Source organism: Myxine glutinosa, chromosome 13 (genome assembly GCF_964187855.1).
Source record: "Myxine glutinosa chromosome 13, kmMyxGlut1.1, whole genome shotgun sequence".
NCBI classification, from domain to species: Eukaryota; Metazoa; Chordata; class Myxini; order Myxiniformes; family Myxinidae; genus Myxine; species Myxine glutinosa.
The window spans coordinates 18,784,451-18,804,994 of record NC_136273.1 but is presented as its reverse complement, the minus strand read 5'-3'; the positions used below and the strand labels follow the sequence as shown (position 1 = coordinate 18,804,994).

The following is a 20,544-nucleotide window of genomic DNA, read 5'->3' as shown; positions in this document are numbered from 1 at the left end:
GATTATTTCAAAGCTCCGGACCTCTATCCATGAAGATATGGAGAAGTTGTTGTTTGTGTGGTTGAAGGAGAAGCAGCTCGCAGGAGATACCGTGACCGAGAGCATCATGTGTTTGAAAAGATTGAAACTCGGATATCGAGCACGGACCACGAGGTGTTTTTTCTTTTTTCTTAATCTCGGTTTCAGTGAACTTTTGCTCTGTGCTCACGTGTACTGTACCTGTACCTGTAATGGTACGTCAGAGGATGGCACCTGTTGTCATCATATTAAGTGCAAGATGTTCTGCATCGTAAGTTGGTACACCGTGGTCTTTCGGCGGTGTTTAAGCCGGCCGTCTTGGCTTCTGTCACCATTGGCATTGAGTCTTTCGATGTAGGTAGGTCGTTGTGTGCCGGTGCCTTGGCCGAATTCCTTCATTGCTGCATTGTTAGCTCACCTGGTTTTTTATACCACATCTTTGGTTATCGGACCAGCGAATGACGTCATCTCCTCCAAAGTATGGCTTATTCTCACTTGTCTTGGACGATCTTCTACTTCTAGCCTTCCACCGTGCATTTGGTGTCCACTGTACTTACTGTACAGTGCCTGGTAAAATTGATGTAATGGGTTTTTGACCGTCAACGCCATGAACCGTCATGAACCGTCATGAACCGTCATGAACCGTCAACCGCCATGAACCGCCATGAACCGTCAACGCCATGAACCGCTAACACTCAAAAGCCCATTTATCGCGCCTTATAAAGCAAAACGCAAACCGAAAGCCATGCCTCTCAAGCGAGGCGTGCTTCCGTGGTCACGTGATCCACAGGTGTAGCTCATTATACCCGCACGCGCGACACGCTTTGGCGGTCACGTGACCAGCCACTCTGGAGGCGGGGATCCCCGCCGATGACGTCACCGGCTGGAGCAAGGAGATTCCTCGCTCATGTATTTCGACGATTGCGTGTTTTATATCCAAGCAGAGATGCTTTCACGGCAAGATAACCGCGTGACCGGAACCGGAAGCCACAACCGGAAAATTCAAAAAAATAAATTTTTTGAGCTCGTACATCGGATCTCGGCTCGTATCCCAAAGCAACAAACCGCCCGAGCGATGGCTCGTATCCCGAAAAACTCGTACGTTGGGGCACTCGTAAGCCGAGGTACCACTGTATATATATATATATATATATATATATATATATATATATATATATATATATATATATATATATATATATATATACATATAGATATATATACATATAGATATATATATATATATATATATACAGACTTGGCATTTAATATGGAATTTTTTTTTTGTGTGGGTGAACTTATTTTTCAAGATGTCTTAGAACCAAAAGTTCATTGGAATTATGTTGGAATTATTCGAGATTTTGTTTAATGTGACCTTTAAAAGAAACAAAAACCACATTTGACATTTCGAAACAAATAAATTGATCCTTGAAAGTGATGTTAACTGATATCGAACTCAATTCATGGACAGTACTGTGTTAAATGTCTGTACGTTTTCCAGAAGTATCTCTTTATTTTGCACATCAGCCAAAAAAATTTTTAACAAAAGTTAAATTACGACTGGGATTACCGACAGTAAAATTACAGTTCAGTACTTCGTGTAACCCCCACGAGCATTCAGGAGAGCACGTACACGTTGAGGCATGCTGTTCACGAGATTTGCCAAGGTTTGGACAGGAATCGCTTGCCATGCAGTGACAATAACCTGCTTCAATTCACGCACAGAGGTCGGCTGCTGGTCCAAGTGGTCGATTTGACGCGTTAATTCTGCCCACAAGTTCTCTATCGGATTCATATCCGGGGACACGGCAGGCCACTCCATATGCTCTACACCACGGTCAGCAAGAAAGTGTTGGATCATGCGAGCACGATGAGGCCGTGCATTGTCATCTTGGAAGACAATGTTTCCTCGAAAGGCTGCACGAGCAAATGGAAGCAATGTTTCTTCCAGAATGGCCCTGTACTTGAACTGGTTCAGGTTTCCATTCAGAACAACCAGGTCAGTTTTGCCCCCTGCATGAAAAGCAGCCCAAACAGTCACCCCACCACCTCCAGCTTGGACTCTTGGCACTATACAATCTTTGTTGTAAGCTTCAGGCACTTGTCTGTGCACTCGGACGTGGCCATCTTGACGATAGACCAGAAATCTAGACTCGTCACTGAACATCACATGATTCCAGTGTCCTGGCTGCCATTGACGGTGCTCTCTGGCCCACTGCAATCGGCGCTGGCAGTGTTGTCTGGTCAGGCGTGGCTTTCTCTGGGGACGCCTGGCACGATAGCCTGCTTGAACCAGTCGTTGGTTGACTAGCCTTCTGGATACAGGCACATTTGTCAGTTGCTGCCACTCAGCCCTAAGCCGATTAGCTGACTTGGTACGGCCATTGCGGACTAACCGGTGCAGCTGGCGATCATCCCTCCTTGTGGTTCTGCGGGGACGTCCTAGCTTCGGTATTGGCGTAGGGACACCCCTCTGAGCATTTCGTTTCAGGATCTTTGACACCTGAGCTTGAGTGTTGCCATACTGTCGAGCAATAGCACGCTCTTTCATGCTGTAATTTCGTAAAGCCACCACTCCATGACAAACAGCATTGCCGAGTTGACGGACCATCTCCAGAGGAAGCGGCAATAACTTTTGGAGACGTGCAGCAGTTGTTTTCCACTAATACAGAACGCAACAACCCTTGTATACCCGACTATGAAGCCAATCGTCAAATGCACCTGTCCGTACATTTTGCCACGCCACCTGTGATATAATCCTGTTGTTGACTTCTTGCTGCGACAGACAATCAGTGACATGGTTCTTTTAACAAACTAGGACGTGCCCGTACGTGGGTGCCCGTTCCTTGCCAAAAAAAAAAAAAAAAAAACATTTCCAAATTTAAATCAAGTTTACCTCCCTGTCTTTGCTAGCCATGACATTCGATGCCATTGACCATTGCCACTCCTACGCCACGGTGAGGCGACAGGGTAGGATTTGTAGGAGACCTGAAAGTGCAGTGTCAGTATGTATTCCATGTTCGAATTGTTTTAGTTTTAAAATAGTTTAAAAAAAAAAAGGTTTGCAAAGCATATCACCAAATTGAAACAGAATTGAAACAGAGCAGAATTCTTTATTATTATTATCTATTACTACAAATTATTACAAATTATTACATTACAAATTTTATTCGTTAATGTTAATTCCCTGCCATCACCCTCTGCCATCACCCTCTGCCATCACCCTCTGCCATCACCCTCTGCCATCACCCTGCCATCACCCTCCCATCACCCTGCCATCACCCTCCCATCACCCTGCCCCATCACCCTGCCCCATCACCCTGCCCCATCACCCTCCCATCTCCCTCCCATCACCCTGCCATCACCCTCCCATCACCCTCCCATCACCCTGCCATCTCCCTCCCACCACCCTCTGCCATCACCCTCTGCCATCACCCTCTGCCATCACCCTCCCATCACCCTGCCATCACCCTCCCATCACCCTGCCATCACCCTCCCATCACCCTGCCCCATCACCCTGCCCCATCACTCTACCCCATCACCCTCCCATCTCCCTGCCATCACCCTCCCATCACCCTCCCATCACCCTCCCATCACCCTGCCATCACCCTCCCTTAACTCATCTTACTTAACTTAACATCACCCTCCCTTAATATTACATTAACAATTTTAATCATTACAAAATTTACAAATTTCATTACAAATAACAAAGTACAAAAAATTATCACCAAATTGAAACAGAATTGAAACAGAGCAGAATTCTTTTCGAAACAATTTTTCTTAAATAAACAAAGAATAATAAAAATTGTCTACATGTACATTGTACACACCTTTATGTCGTTAGCACCTCTTCATAAACAACATTGCAGAGGAAACGGCGCTTCTTCTTTGTTTCCTCGTCCTGGGCAAGAATGCGGAGGCTGCTGGATCTGCCAACCCTACAGGCCGCCACGTAGAACTGACAATGGCTGAAGAAGTCTCTTGGGCAGAAGATCCCAACATGGTGTAGCGACTGGCAAAAGAAGTTGTGCAGTTTTTTTGATGAATTCTTTTCGAAACAATTTTTCTTCAAGCAATAAATAAATAATAAAAATTGTCCACATGTACACACCTGTATGTCGTTAGCAGCTCTTCATAAACAACATTGCTGAGGAAACGGCACTTCTCCAGGAGATCCTAACATGGTGTACGACTGCCAAAAGAAGTTGTGCACGTTTTTTTGAAGAATTATTTTCGAAACAATTATATTCTTCAATAAATAAATAATAATAAAAATTGTCTACATGTACATTGTACACACCTTTATGTCGTTAGCACCTCTTCATAAACAACATTGCTGAGGGAACGGCGCTTCTTCTTTGTTTCCTCGTCCTGGGCAAGAATGCGGAGGCTGCTGGATCTGCCAACCCTACAGGCCGCCACGTAGAACTGACAATGGCTGAAGAAGTCTCTTGGGCAGAAGATCCCAACATGGTGTAGCGACTGCCAAAAGAAGTTGTGCACTTTTTTTGATGAATTCTTTTCGAAACAATTGTTCTTCAATCAATAAATAAATTTCGAAACAATTGTTCTTCAATCAATAAATAAATAATAAAAAGTGTCCACATGTACACACCTGTATCTCGTTAGCAGCTCTTCATAAACAACATTGCTGAGGAAACGGCACTTCTCCAGGAGATCCTAACATGGTGTACGACTGCCAAAAAAAGTTGGGCACGTTTTTTTGAAGAATTATTTTCGAAACAATTATTCTTCAATAAATAAATAATAATAAAAATTGTCTACATGTACATTGTACACACCTTTATGTCGTTAGCACCTCTTCATAAACAACATTGCTGAGGAAACGGCGCTTCTTCTTTGTTTCCTCGTCCAGGGCAAGAATGCGGAGGCTGCTGGATCTGCCAACCCTACTGGCCGCCACGTAGAACTGACCATGGCTGAAGAAGTCTCTTGTGCAGAAGATCCCAACATGGTGTAGCGACTGTCCTTGGGATTTATTCACAGTCATGGCAAAGCAGGGTCGTACCGGAAACTGCCGACGCCGCAGAGTGAACGGGAACATGTTGTCAGATGGACTCAAGGTTATGCGTGGAATGAGCAATGTGCGTCCAGAATTGACACCCATCACAGATTTTGCAACCAACAGATTTGGAAGGATCTGAAGTATGATGTACCTTGAGCCATTGCAGTGCCCGCTTTGCTGGTCGAAGTTTCGCAGCAGCATGATTACCATACCCACCTTGAGAGAGATTCGATGTGGAGGCATACCAGATGGACAGAGGGTGTTCAGGAACTCAGGCGGATACAAATGATCACCCTCAGATTCCGCTGTATCGACGCTACAGCAAACATGTTCCTCCCCTGGAAATATGGTCGTCATGTAGTCATTTACCTGATCGACTTCGGAATTGGTCGGACATAGTATAACACGCTCGCATAGCCACTTGGGGTTGCTAATGTTGTTATGCAAGTCTTCGTACACCCAAGTGACAATATCCTGAAGTTTTGCACCTGGAAGAATGAGCGGTTCCCTGAGCTCAATAGCAAATTCACCCTCTTCTGGATGGACAGGAATCTTCCCTTCACCCAGATCCAGCAGGAATTTTGCAAAATCAGATTCGTCCTGTTGTTCTCCAGCACCCTGCATGATCCTCATGTTTATTCTGAGACGAAGTATCTGCACTTTTCTCCACAGGTATGAGCTCTTGAAGCACCTTCCAACTATGTCAATACGGCTACCGTGTGGCACAACAGTAAGGATCTGCCTCCAGTCACCACTGAAAACCATTGTGATGCCGCCAAATGGTTCCTCTGAGCCCCGAAGCCACTGGAATGTTCGATCTGCTGCCTCCAATGCGCGACGATCCATCATTGAAACCTCATCCACCACCATTAGATTAGTCATGCGTATGAGTGCTGCAGTGGTGTCATTTGCACTGATGTTGCAAGTGGACTCATCAGTGAGAATGAGAGGACACTTGGTCCTACTATGGAAGGTGGCCCCTTTAGGCAGCAGAGTAGCTGCAATACCACTTGCAGCAGTTGCAAGAGCCACTTTGCCCATTGCTCGCACTTTGTTGAGTATATGAGACAATGTGAATGTTTTCCCAGTCCCACCACTTGCATCAAGTGCAAGCATGCAGCCATGTCCGTGTTCCACACTCCTCATCACTTTATCGACGACAACGCGCTGCTCGTCATTAAGAAGGCACTCTGTTTGAGCGATGTGAGCCTCAAGTTCTCCTATATTGTGCACTGTTTCGTGCTCGATGACGCGCGGAATGCGAGACTGGAAATGAACTGGTTCAGGCTCAGGAAGGCCAAAGGTCTTACTGAGCGAAAAGCCGTGGCACTCAACTTTGTTCCTCAGGTCTAGTAGCACTTCACTCACAATGCGTCCATTTGGTTCATTCACACCTGCTGCACGCATGAAGTCCTCGCACAGCACATACTTGTGCCTTTCCCAGAACTGCACGTGGTTGCCTCTGAGAACGAATATGAGCATGTTGGCAAATACTTCGCGGACTGCAGGGCCAAATGCAATATTTGCAGCCTCTTCCATAACAGAATCCACCTCCTGGTCATTGTCAACGATGCCATATGCAATGCAGGCTGCCAGATAGGTCTCCATGACCCTACCACCAACACGACGGAGATCCTGAAAGCATGTGGGGCCAGGCACGCGGTACAGTAGCATGCGGAGATAGTACAACTCGGCATTATGTGAGTTGACGGAAATAATGGGGAGCCGCCCAACCGTATCAGCCTTACGGTTATCCTGGAAACTCAGCCTTCTCTTCCGCAATTGAAACCTTTTCCTCAAGTAGGTGAAGTGTTGGAATACATCTGGATATAGAACATGACGCATGTGTGGATGGAGATTCATGGCTTCGAAAAAGGCGGTGAGGGTTGTTGCAGGGGGTCCTGACTCTGCCACGTTCTGTACGGCACCTTCGTCATTGAACGTGATCACCTGCTCATCCTGTAGATGGAGTGCCAGCATCTCGACTGGTGGGTACTTGCTTTGAATGGGGAAATCGTATATGCGCCAGTATCCCTCAGATGCGGTGATGTAACGCCCTAGTTCGTAGCGTGCCACTTCATCATGTCGTAATGCCTCTCGCATCCTCTCATGAGGCTCTAGTCTGACCAGGCACTGGTCCGGGCCCTTTTCAAGGTATTTGTACAGGTACTTGACACTGGTGACAGCACAGACGATCTCAAGGTTGATGTGAGCATCGTACCTGAGGACAATATATGGATTGTAAGGCACAACCCATGCATTGCTAACTAATACGTTAGCACCGCCTCGTATTGTCTTCATGATGGGATCACCAGGTGCTGCTTCTGCCCGTCTTCTGTACAGGGGATAGGAGTCATCAGAGAAGCTTGTCGTTTGTCGTAGGGTTTTGGGATAGTCCTTTGTGCACTTCCGGTCTGCCATGCAAGGGCTCAAGATGTTCCATTCCCCACATGGGCCGTGAATCATGTGTGATGTCACGATACGGTGTAGTTCCGGATTTGTGAGTCTGTCAGGAATCTCAGCAGAGACCACGCGATCGACATCTGCTGGTGTTCTGGGCTTGTCGCGAGGTACCACGGTCAGGAGCATGTGTATATGGGGAAGGTGACGCTTTTGCGTTTCCTTCACCATCACGTAAGCGTCCACATGCCCCAAGATGTCATGCTTGAGGATGTCTGCGAGGAGTGCTTCCACCTTCATATGAAACACCCGGGCGATGGTATCAGGTCTTGCATTGGGTGGCTGGCCCTCAAAAACCGATTCTTTAATTTCTGGCCACTTTGGGTTGCAGGTGAATGTTAGGAAAAAGTCTGGTTTTCCCTTGACTCGGACTAAAGCCATTGCATCCTGAAACTCTTTGGCATACCAACGTGGCGACCCATAAATTGACGGTGGCAGAATGGTGAGGCGTCCAGGTAGCACCTCAGCATCACTGTTCAACGCATCAACGATGATCTTATACTTTTCTGCCTTAATTGACTTCTGGTTGCAGCGAATCCAATTGAGACGGTGTGACTCAATTTTTGCCATCATGTCGCATACGTACTGCTGTGTCAACTTTCCACCACGAAGCAGTAGATTGAAGTGATGAGTAGGATCACGTACTTGTAGATGGTAGCGGTAGAAAGTTGTTGGCGTTGTCCCTGCCAACTCAGTGTGGTACCCCTGAGAGCCGCAGGGTAGCAGAAGTATGTATGATAGTGGGTCATACGCTGGATGCATGGCGTCTATTGTCTGTAAACCTCCTCCTCTGAGGTGAACAGCGTCTGCCAGCCTTCCAAACTGCTCTGTTGTCATTGCCCCTGGAGCAATGACAGCCACATCGCTGTCTGGTGAGGGAAGGTTGACGGTACCATGATGAAGGTCTCGGCGCCGCGTGCGACCTGTTAACACAATATTCAGTTCATTGGCGCTATCATTATGAACCACATACTCAATGGCTGATTTGAATTGCTGGACGTATGGGTTGCACTCATGAATGGCCTGTTGTGCTCTTAGCAAAAACTGCTCATTCAGGCCACTGTTCGAGGTGTGGGCACGACGATAATCCAGCTCATGGGCTGGATCGTGAAAGTAGATCTGAGCAAAGCGTGGGGTACAACCCAGATCGGCAAGAGGAGCACCAATGTAATGGTAAACCTTACCTTGTATGCGCACTCCAGGATTGAAGCCAGGCATACGTATCTCTCGGACACCGATACTTGCCATTGCCAGCGCGTTGTTGTACTGTTTCGCGTGCTTCACAAAGTCCTGGTTAAGGAAAAGGTTTTTAATAGCATCTGGAGGTTGTGATGGAATTGAACCGGGTTTTGGATTCGTAGGATCATGCATAAGATCGACCTTGCCGTGGTTGCAGCAAAATCCTCTTCTCTCCTCATTCCACACCAAAGCAGCACAATGCGAGCATTTAGTGCATTGAAATATTGAGGTCCTGCTCAACGCGTGCCTGTACTCACCATATCGGTATCATCGTATCGAGCAAGGTTGCGATTGTCATGGTGAGCCTGCTCTAGTCTCACACGGTGTACATCCTGATGGCGCAGGGCATCCCTTACTTGCCGGTCTTCTCGCTGGTGAGGGATTTCTTCTGCACGACACCTTGTCACGCGTCCAGTGTTGTCTGCCAAGCGAGCAGTCCGTTCCTCATCCGTTTCTTCTGCACGACGCCTTGTCACGCGTCCAGTGTTGTCTGCCAAGCGAGCAGTCCGTTCTTCATCCGTTTCTTCTGCACGACGCCTTGTCATGCGTCCAGTGTTGTCTGCCAAGCGAGCAGTCCGTTCTTCATCCGTTTCAGCTGCACGACGACTTGTCACGCGTCCAGTGTTGTCTGCCAAGCGAGCAGTCCGTTCTTCATCCGTTTCAGCTGCACGACGCTTTGTCACGCGCGTAACGTCACGTGTCAAGCGAGCAGCGCGTTCTTCATCCGTTTCTTCTGCACGACGCCTTGTCACGCGTCCAGTGTTGTCTGCCAAGCGAGCAGTCCGTTCTTCATCCGTTTCAGCTGCACGACGACTTGTCACGCGTCCAGTGTTGTCTGCCAAGCGAGCAGTCCGTTCTTCATCCGTTTCAGCTGCACGATGCCTTGTCACGCGCGTAACGTCGCGTGTCAAGCGAGCAGCGCGTTCTTCATCCGTTTCTTCTGCACGACGCCTTGTCACGCGTCCAGTGTTGTCTGCCAAGCGAGCAGTCCGTTCTTCATCCGTTTCAGCTGCACGACGACTTGTCACGCGTCCAGTGTTGTCTGCCAAGCGAGCAGTCCGTTCTTCATCCGTTTCAGCTGCATGACGCGTTGTCACGCGCGTAACGTCGCGTGTCAAGCGAGCAGCGCGTTCTTCATCCGTTTCTTCTGCACGACGCCTTGTCATGCGTCCAGTGTTGTCTGCCAAGCGAGCAGTCCGTTCTTCATCCGTTTCAGCTGCACGACGACTTGTCACGCGTCCAGTGTTGTCTGCCAAGCGAGCAGTCCGTTCTTCATCCGTTTCAACTGCACGACGCCTTGTCACGCGCGTAACGTCGCGTGTCAAGCGAGCAGCGCGTTCTTCATCCGTTTCTTCTGCACGACGCCTTGTCATGCGTCCAGTGTTGTCTGCCAAGCGAGCAGTCCGTTCTTCATCCGTTTCAGCTGCACGACGACTTGTCACGCGTCCAGTGTTGTCTGCCAAGCGAGCAGTCCGTTCTTCATCCCTTTCAGCTGCACGACGCCTTGTCACGCGCGTAACGTCGCGTGTCAGGCGAGCAGCTCGTTCTTCGTCAGATTCTATTGCGCGTGCACGACGTGCAGCTTCGTTCCTTCGTTCTCGTAAACGACGACTCGATTGGGGCATTGTCTTTATCTACAATCTATCTATAAGATAGACAGTAAGTATATAGACGGTAAGTATAATATAGATAAGATAGAATAGATAGATCTAACAATAAGACAGTGGTAAGATACAATCGAGACAGTTAGTCGGCACTTTCGTAAGGCCGGAAGTGAAGTCTTCACTGTCCGGAAGTTCGCATATCGCAGTTACGATTATTCGCCATTTAGTGTTAATGCCCAATTATTCAATTAGCGCCAACGTATTTTGGCTTTTTGCAATTTCATCGCAAGGAAAAGTAGAAAGAGAAGATTTAAAAAAATGAAAAGGAAAAACATTAAGAGCCTACGCAACAACGTGTTCTCTGATTGGCTGGCCTACCTCCGGAAGTTCGCATATCGCAGTTACGATTATTCGCCATTTAGTGATAATGCCCAATTATTCAATTAGCGCCAACGTATTTTGGCTTTTTGCAATTTCATCGCAAGGAAAAGTAGAAAGAGAAGATTAAAAAAAATGAAAAGGAAAAACATTAATAGCCTACGCAACAACGTGTTCTCTGATTGGCTGGCCTACCCCGCAACCTGTTCTGTGATTAGTTTGGTAAATTATTCGCCATTTAGTGTTAATGCCCAATTATTCAATTAGCGCCAACGTATTTTGGCTTTTTGCAATTTAATCGCAAGGAAAAGTAGAAAGAGAAGAGAAAAAAAAATGAAAAGGAAAAACATTAATAGCCTACGCAACAACGTGTTCTCTGATTGGCTGGCCTACCCCGCAACCTGTTCTGTGATTAGTTTGGTAAATAAATCGCCATAGCTCGGTAACTACTTCTCCGATTAATATGAAACCTTGAAAAGGCACATCCTCAGGTCCCCAGCAATATACCTGGCAAGTTTCAAGTATATCGGACCCGTGGTTGTCGAGAAACAGCGGTCACAGACAAACACACAGACATACACACAGACATACACACAGACATACACACAGACATACACACAGACATACAGAGATTACTGGAATTATAGATAGATAAATCACCAAAGTGTAAAAGAAACTCACCAGATTGATATACTGAGTTAAGAAAGTAAACCCAAGTCAAGAAAAAAAATATATATTCCATATTAAATGCCAAGTCTGTATATATATATATATATATATATATATATATATATATATATATATATGTATATATATATATATATATATATATATATGTATATATATATATATATATATATATATATATATATATATTCATATATATATATATATATATATATTTATTCATATATATATATATATATATATATATATTTATTCATATATATATATATATATATATATTTATTTATTCATATATATATATATATATATATTTATTTATTCATATATATATATATATATTTATTCATATATATATATATATATTTATTTATTCATATATATATATATATATATATATATATATATATATAATATAAAGTGCATTCAGAAAGTATTCAGACCCCTTCACTTTTTTCACATTTTGTTATGTTGCATCCTTATGCTGAAATCGTTTAAATTCATTTTTTCCCTCATCAATCTACACTCAATACCCCATAATGACACAGAGAAAACAGGATTTTAGAAAGTTTTGCAAATTTATTAAAAATAAAAAACTGAAATATCACATTGACATAAGTATTCAGACCCTTTGCTATGACACTTGAAATTTAGCTCAGTTGCCTCCCATTTCTCTTAATCATCTTTGAGATGTTTCTACACCTTGATTGGAGTCCACCTGTGGTAAATTCAATTGATTGGACATGATTTGGAAAGGCACACACCTGTCTATATAAGGTCTCACAGCTGGCAATGCATATCAGGGCAAAAAGCAAGCCATGAGTTCGAAGGAACTGCCTGCAGAGCTCAGAGACAGGATTGTGCCGAGGCACAGATCTGGGGAAGCCTACAAAAACATTTCTGCTGCATTGAAGGTTCCCAAGAGCACAGTGGCCTCCATAATTCTTAAATGGAAGAAGTTTGGAACAACCAGGACTCTTCCTAGAGCTAGCCGCCCGGCCAAACTGAGCAATCGGGGGAGAAGGGCCTTGGTAAGAGAGGTGACCAAGAACCCGATGGTCACTGCCTGAGCTCCAGAGATCCTGTGTGGAGATGGGAGAAACTTCCAGAAGGACAACCATCACTGCAACACTGCACTGATCTGGGCTTTATGGCAGAGTGTCCAGACGGAAGCCTCTCCTCAGTGAAAGACACATGAAAGCCCGCTTGGAGTTTGCAAAAACGCACCTAAAGGACTCTCAGTCTGTGAGAAACAAGATTCTGTGGACTGATGAAACCAAGATTGAACTGTTTGGCCTCAATTCTAAGCGTCATGTCTGGAGGAACCAGGCACTGCTCATCACCTGCCCAATTGCTTGTTTTCTTGTGACGTCATCGGAGCACGCGCACAGGGCACCCTGGGACACCTCGGCCATTTTGATACCCTCTCGAACAACGTCGTCAGCGGATTCACATTAAATAGTTTTTGTTCACGACCAGTCATGCCAATTTGCGGCGTATTTCGTTGTTCAAACAGGCCAGGCGTTAGGCCAAGATTTAAGTTTTACAAAACGCCCAAACTTCTACTGAATCAGGGTGAGGAAACAAGAAATTTAAGTGAAGAGAGGCGGCGTTTGTGGAAGGCTGCCATCAATCGCAGTGACATCCAAACAGAATCACAGTGGGATCGCACACCTGTCTGCTCCGAGCATTTTGTTAACAGTAAGTAAGAACATGTTTCATGGAATGCGAAACCTGGAACATAAAAGTATTGAATTTGAAACTGTCCAATAAACTTTCTAAAGTTATGTACTCTTATCAACTCGGTCAAAATGAATCTCGATTTTATCATGTGAAGAACGTGCTATGTAATCGTTGCTTACATGATAAATATAGGTGATGACTTATGGCCATACGCACAAAGCACACATGGCGGCACTCACTTCGCACTGTGTGTCACATGTCTACAAAGTATGCACACATGCATGCACAGCTTAAAACTGCAGTGGTTTTTGAACAAATGGAGGGCACTTAATCAATCAGGTCCATAACATTAACACAAGCAGCTTTAAAAAATACATGTTTGTTTAATATATTAATACCTTGGATCGAATCAAGTGGACGTCATTCAGTTCTTTGTGTAGGATTTGTCGCACCCATCCATCTTGGTACAACCTGTATGCCTCGAGGGATTTATACTTCTTCAACTCATCTTTGGTATAGGCCGATTTGCTGAACAACAGGTAGTTGATCACGTCGATGTGGGTCACCTGAGGCCACTTGCTCACATTCTTCTCAAATTGATCATTTGATAGACCATAAGGGTCACACCCAATGACAGAAATCTTCTCTTTGTAACGAACAAGAACGTCCGGGGGGAGCGTCTCTTGGTAGCCAAGGTTGGCACTCGCACTGCTAGCCATACTCAAGCCTGGATCTACCGTATCCTTACGTACACTCCAAGTCTGTTCTACAGGTAGTTGGTTGCAGGTTGACCCACTGCCCAGGTGTTCACCAGTTCACTGGTCCACGGCAAACTTAAACCGAATGTTCTGTGTTTGTTGGGAAACAATACGTAATATAAACTAGATGGCACCACACTCCACATGAACGTGACAAAACAAACAAAATTACTTTATAAAACAGACTTTTTGCGATCCGCATTCACCATAAACCAACGCAACAAATCAATATCAGCGCACACGGACAGATTAGCTTGGGTATCAAAATGGCCACCACGCAATGCGAGATGGGAAACTGTGACGTCAGTGAAAACAAAGGATACCATCCCAACGGTGAAGCATGGTGGTGCCAGCATCAGCATCATGCTGTGGGGGTGTTTTTCAGCAGCAGGGACTGGGGGACTGGTCAGGTTTGAGGGAACAATGAACGGAGCAAAGTACAGAGATATCCAAAATGAAAACCTGAAACAGAGCACTCAGGACCTCAGGCTGGGCCGAAGGTTCATCTTCCAACAGGACAATGACCCTAAGCACACAGCCAAGACAACGCAGGAGTGGCTTATGGACAACGCTGTGAATGTCCTTGAGTGGCCCAGCCAGAGCCCTGACTTGAACCCAATCAAACATCTCTGGAGAGACCTGAAAATGGCTGTCCACCGATGGTCCCTATCCAACCTGACAGAGCTTGAGAGGATCTGCAGAGAAGAATGGCAGAAAATCCCCAAATCCAGGTGTGCAAAGCTTGTCGCGTCATACCCAAGACGAGGTTCGCACAGTCTTGGAATGTCCTTGAAAGTCCTGGAAAAATGAAAATGTTTTTTCCAGTACTGGAAAGTCCTGGAAAAACTGCAAATGTCCTTGAAAGTCCTGGAAAAAATTGATTAATCTCGTCCCGAAAAAGTATTATGGCTGTCGGGCACTCTGACGTGTCGGCCTTTCGCCGTGTGCAATTTATCAAATGTAAATAGGTCAGTCCATTCATAAAATCATTTGTAGTAAAATCGTAGTAAAGCATTGGACCAATCAAAACTTAGAGGTCATATCAAGATCTTTGTGAGTGGCTGCATACTTCGCTATGACGTCGGAAACTAATTATACATATTCACGGAAATGTGCGATCTCCCCGGAAGTTAATTTCATATGCGCAAATGCGCACTGCACACAGCGTGTTTGAACAGCGAAAAAATGTCAAGGCTTTGTCACTTTAATCTGGCGTGGCTCAACCAACCCAATTATCGGGATTGCTTGGAGAAAGAGTCGATTCATGGAGCTCGGTGCAGTCTGTGTGAGAAAAGCTTTGATATCGGAAACATGGGTGAAAGTGCGATGAAGAGCCACTCGAAAGGCGCAAAGCACAAACGCAAACGCTGCAAGAAAAGGAATCGAATCAACGGTCGAACTTGCACATTACAGAGTATTTTGGAAGGCCAACTACCGTTCAAAGGACAGGTATTTATCACTGCTTTTTCTCCCATTTGTACTCCACGGCCGTTTTATAGCACTCTATTATTATTCGGTTGACTCTGTGATGGGATCAGCTAGCGAATTCGCGGCATTTCATTGGTTCAGTTCAATTCAATTCAAGTTTCCAGATGCCCTTTACAAAACCCACCACGTGGACGTAAATAGAGCTACTCGATTTTGTTTATCTGCATTTTGCTGCAGGTTTAAAGGGAAAACATGTTGTCTTACTCATAAAGTTGTCAATAAACCAACTGTATTTATTATTATATGAATAAAATGGCAAACTACAGCAAATTGCCATTGGCGATTGAGTAAAGGGCAACAGAAACATTGTAATAAATGAATAGTATGGACATACGTTCGTCGTACGGCAATTATTTTTTACATTTGTATTTTACTCTTGTGTAAACACTTAATGGAAATCTGACAACGATTTCCATAGCTTTCTGTTGAGTAAATATTATATGTAACTGTTTTCAATAAATCTAATTACAAAGAATCGGCTGATTTTCAAAAAACAATCAATTCAAAATATTAAATTAGCGTTAGCAAGATAATAGGATAGCAGTTGTACTACATATTTAGATGCAGTTCTCGTTTATTAGTCCCCGACCGGCGTGAAACACCTGAGGGGACGATGGCAGTATAGGTTTGCACTCCGTCTGTCACGCCAACAACAGTTTTGCAGACTTTTTTTTGCTAACACTTTATGCTAATGATTTCAATGATTGGTACACGACTTCCTTGTGATAAGTTAGAGATTGGGTTTGAGTTCCATGGTGTTTCGATCATTTTGAACAAAATTGTGGCGTTTTGGACTGAGAAAGTCTAACCCAAAATTTGAATCCAGTTTTCTGGACTTTTTCTTAACGCTTTCTGCTAATGATTTCAAACTCGGTACACGACTTCCTTTTCATAAGTTACAGATCAAGTTCGTGTTTCATGATGTTTCAATCATGTTGAACAAAATTATGGCGGTTTGGGCTTAGAATATGCACTCTTTGTTTTTGTGAAAAAAGTAAAAAATTGTCCTGGAAAATACTATTTTTGTCCTGGAAAAGTCCTTGATTTTTTTGCATTCTTTGGCTGTACGAATCTTGCAAGAAGACTCGAGGCTGCAATCGCTGCCAAAGGTGCTTCAACTAAGTACTGAGTTAAGGGTCTGAATACTTACGTCAATGTGATATTTCAGGTTTTTCTTTTTAATAAATTTGCAAAACTTTCTAAAATCCTGTTTTCTCTTTGTCGTTATGGGGTATTGAGTGAAGATTGATGAAGGAAAAAATGAATTTAAACGATTTCAGCATAAGGCTGCAACATAACAAAATGTGATAAAAGTGAAGGGGTCTGAATACTTTCTGAATGCACTGTATGTATGTATGTGTGTGTGTATGTATATATAAATATATATATATGTATGTATATATAAATATATATATATGTATGTATATATAAATATATATATATATATATATATATATATATATATATATATATATATATATATATACATACATACATACACACACACACACACACACACACACACACACACACACACACACACACACACACACACACACACACACACACACACACACACACATACACACACACACACACACACACACACACACACAGTCACGTGAAAAAGTAAGTACACCCCATGTAAAGTTTTGACTTTTTCAACATATTTCAACATACAGCTATTTGATCTTCATTTCAACAATATTGATAGATAAAGGTGATATAATATCACAAATATCATAAAACATTTACATTTTGTAGTCCATTGTATAATTTAAATAAACATAATTGCAAATTTCACATATGGAAAAAGTAAGTACACCCCTACATTTATCACTACTTCAAATACCTAAAATTAGAATCAGGTGCACCAGCTCAGGTGCAAATGATTAGAACATCGATAGAGAGGATCTTGGAACAACCTGTCTTATTTAAACCTCAGACATTTAGTTTGGTTTGCTCTTTGTTGTTGAAGTGTGTGGCGTCACCATGCCTAGATCAAAAAGGCTCTCTGTGGCCTTCAGAAAGAAGGTTATAGATGCCTACGAGTCTGGGAAGGGATTTAAAAAGATCTCCAAACAATTTGAAATCAATCATTCGACTGTCCGGAAGATCATCTACAAGTGGAGAAGATTCCAAACAACTGCCAACTTGTTCAGGCCAGGCCGCCCCAGCAAGTTCAGCCTGAGAGCAGACCGCAAGATGCTGAAATAAATCTCTAAGAATCCCAGAATGTCATCACGGGACCTACAGGTAGCTCTTGCCACTGTTGATGTCAAAGTGCACGAGTCTACCATTAGAAAGAGGCTGCACAAATTTGATCTACATGGGAGGTGTGCCAGGAGGAAACCTTTGCTGTCCAGAAAGAACATCAGGGCAAGACTAAAGTTTGCCAATAAACACCCAGGCAAAGACCAGCACTTCTGGAACAATGTGCTCTGGACAGATGAGTCAAAGGCAGAGCTATTTGGCCACAGTACCAGAAGACGAAACCACATGGGTGCAAGACAAAACCACAAACCATGTTTGGTAAAAACCAAAGACAGCATTTGACCACAAGAACCTGATACCAACTGTAAAGCATGGTGGTGGAAATATTATGGTTTGGGGCAGCTTTGCTGCATCAGGGCTTGGGCAGCTCACCATCATAGAATCCACTATGAATGCTTCATTGTAACAGAGGGTGCTTGAGGATAATGTGAGGCCATATGTCGGAAAGTTGAAGATCAACCGAAGGTGGACCTTGCAACATGACAATGACCCTAAGCATACCAGTAAATCCACCAAGGAATGGCTGACAAGAAAGAAATGGACGGTTCTGGAATGGCCAAGTCAAAGCCCGGATCTAAATCCCATTGAGATGTTGTGGGGGGATTTGAAACGAGCTGTGCATGCAAGAAATCCCTCAAACATCGCACAGCTGAAAGAATTCTGCATGGAGCAGTGGGCAAAAATTTCTCCCAGTCGATGTCAGAGACTGGTAGACAGTTATAAGAAATGCCCACTTGAGGTTGTTTCTGCCAAAGGGGGCAATACCACCTATAAGAGCCAAGGGTGTACTTACTTTTTCCACATGCGAAATTTGCATTTATGTTTATTTAAATTGTACAATGCACTACAAAATGTAAACACAACAACAACAACAGGCATTTTAAAGCCATTTTCCCTGCTAGAGCGGGGGGTTAGCCTTGCGGTCCCCATGATGATATTCTCCATTTTGCCATATTTTCTGCATCTCCCCTTGTTAACCCCCTTGCCCACATTTCTTCTGACACCATCTTTAGCCAAGTCTTTCTCGGTCTTCTCCGTCCTCTACTTCCTTCCGTATTCATTTCCATCACTCTTCTCAACCAGTCACTTTCATCCTTCCTCAACACATGACCAAACCATCTCAAACTGCTTCTCTTCACAGCATCCATCACAGGCTCTATTCCCATCATCTTTCGTAATTCATCATTTGTCTTCCTCTCTCTCAACGATACTCCACACATCCGTCGAACCATTCGCATTTCCACCCTTTCTAGCCTTCGTTGCTGCTCTTCGTTCATTACCCATGTCTCACTCCCATAAATCATAACACGTCTCACACATGCAGCATACACCTTTCCCTTCAGCTTCAACGACACTCCCCTCCTCGTCAGCATGCCACTCAGTTCCTGAAACCTCTTCCATGCACATCTCACTCTTGCAACCATTGCCGAGTCTGATCCACTTTCTCCATTCAGCATGTCTCCCAGGTAACAAAATGTTTTCACCCCTTCCAGCTTCACGCCGTCTCCAAGATCCAACTCAACATTTCCTCCATCTACAGCTCCCTCTGTGCACACCTTATACTTGAATGTAGCTGCCACACTGGTTAATGACCCTCTCAAACCACTACATTTTTGATGAACCCACTCAGCGCACATTGTACATTGAATGGAATTCACTCCGACACCCTTCCTGCCAACAGCACACGGACACTTCCCAGTTCTTTCCACCTCACCACATGCTTTACCACTTGCAATCACCTTCATTTTTCCGATATTCACCTTCAGACCTTTTGTCTCCATACATTCCTTCCACTTGTTCATCTTCTCCTTCAGTCCATCCATACTTTCTGCAATCAACACCAGATCATCTGCATACAACAACTCCCACGGTAAACCCTCCTTTACGTTCCGAGCCAGCACCTCCATCACAGCTGCAAATAGTAGTGGACTTAGTACCGACCCCGATGCACTCCCACCTTCACCTCAAACTCACCACTGTTTCCGTCCTTCGTCCTTACAGCTGTGCGCGCTCTTTTGTACATTGCCATCACTACTCTGATCAACCATTCCTCCACTCATAACTTTCTTAATGCCAATGTCACTGCTTCACGTGGAACCCTATCGAATGCTTTCTCCAGATCAACAAACCCAAGAAACAACTTCTTCCTTATCTCCATGTACTTCTGCAACTGCCTCACAATAAAAAGCACATCTGTCGTTCCTCTTCCTGGCATAAATCCAAACTGCATTTCGTCGATCTTCACTTTCTTCCTTATCCTCCTCTCCAACACCCTTTCCAATACCTTCATTCCATGCTCAAATAACTTTGTCGCTCGATACGAGCCACAGTCCAGAGGGTCACCTTTCCCCTTGTATAGATGGACGAGGGTACTCAGCTCCCAATCCACTGGAATGCGGCCTTCCTTCTTTCACCACCAGATTGCAGATCTGAATTCTCTTCACACCCCAATTTCCCGCTGCCTTTAACATATCTCCCACAACTCCCGCCGGCCCTCCCGCTTTTCTACTCTTCATTGCTTTTATTGCTTCCTCAACTTGCTTCTCGGTTATCTTCTCTGCCGGTCCTAAAACTGGGTTACTCTCTATGTTGCCATCCCATTCATTTTCTGTATTCAACAGTATTTCCATATATCTCTTCCATCTGGGTCCACAACGATTTGTCCCACTTCATCCTTCAAGCAACTCACCCCCATCACATCACACCTCTCTTTCGCTATCTGCTTTGCAATCCTGAATTGCATTGAATTGCAATTGAATCCTGAATCATTGCTCTCTGACCCTCTTCCGAATCCAAGCGTTCTCCGAACATTTTCCTACATGCCTCCTGCGCCTTTGCTACCTCTTTCTTTGCAGCCTTCTTGGCTGCCTTATAACTTTCATGCTCTGCTTTTTCATGCTCATGAATCAAGATATGAATTTCATGAATATTT

The 20,544-nt window shown here is 44.3% G+C and overlaps 2 protein-coding genes across 4 annotated transcripts in view; one reads left to right on the top strand and one right to left on the bottom strand.

Annotated features, from left to right (window-relative positions):
* CENATAC (centrosomal AT-AC splicing factor) overlaps positions 1–20,544 on the bottom strand; it is a 480,847-nt gene that overhangs the window by 218,196 nt on the left and 242,107 nt on the right. The window lies entirely within an intron of this gene.
* The window catches only part of LOC137438652 (uncharacterized), a 138,197-nt gene that overhangs the window by 9,077 nt on the left and 108,576 nt on the right, over positions 1–20,544 (top strand). The window lies entirely within an intron of this gene.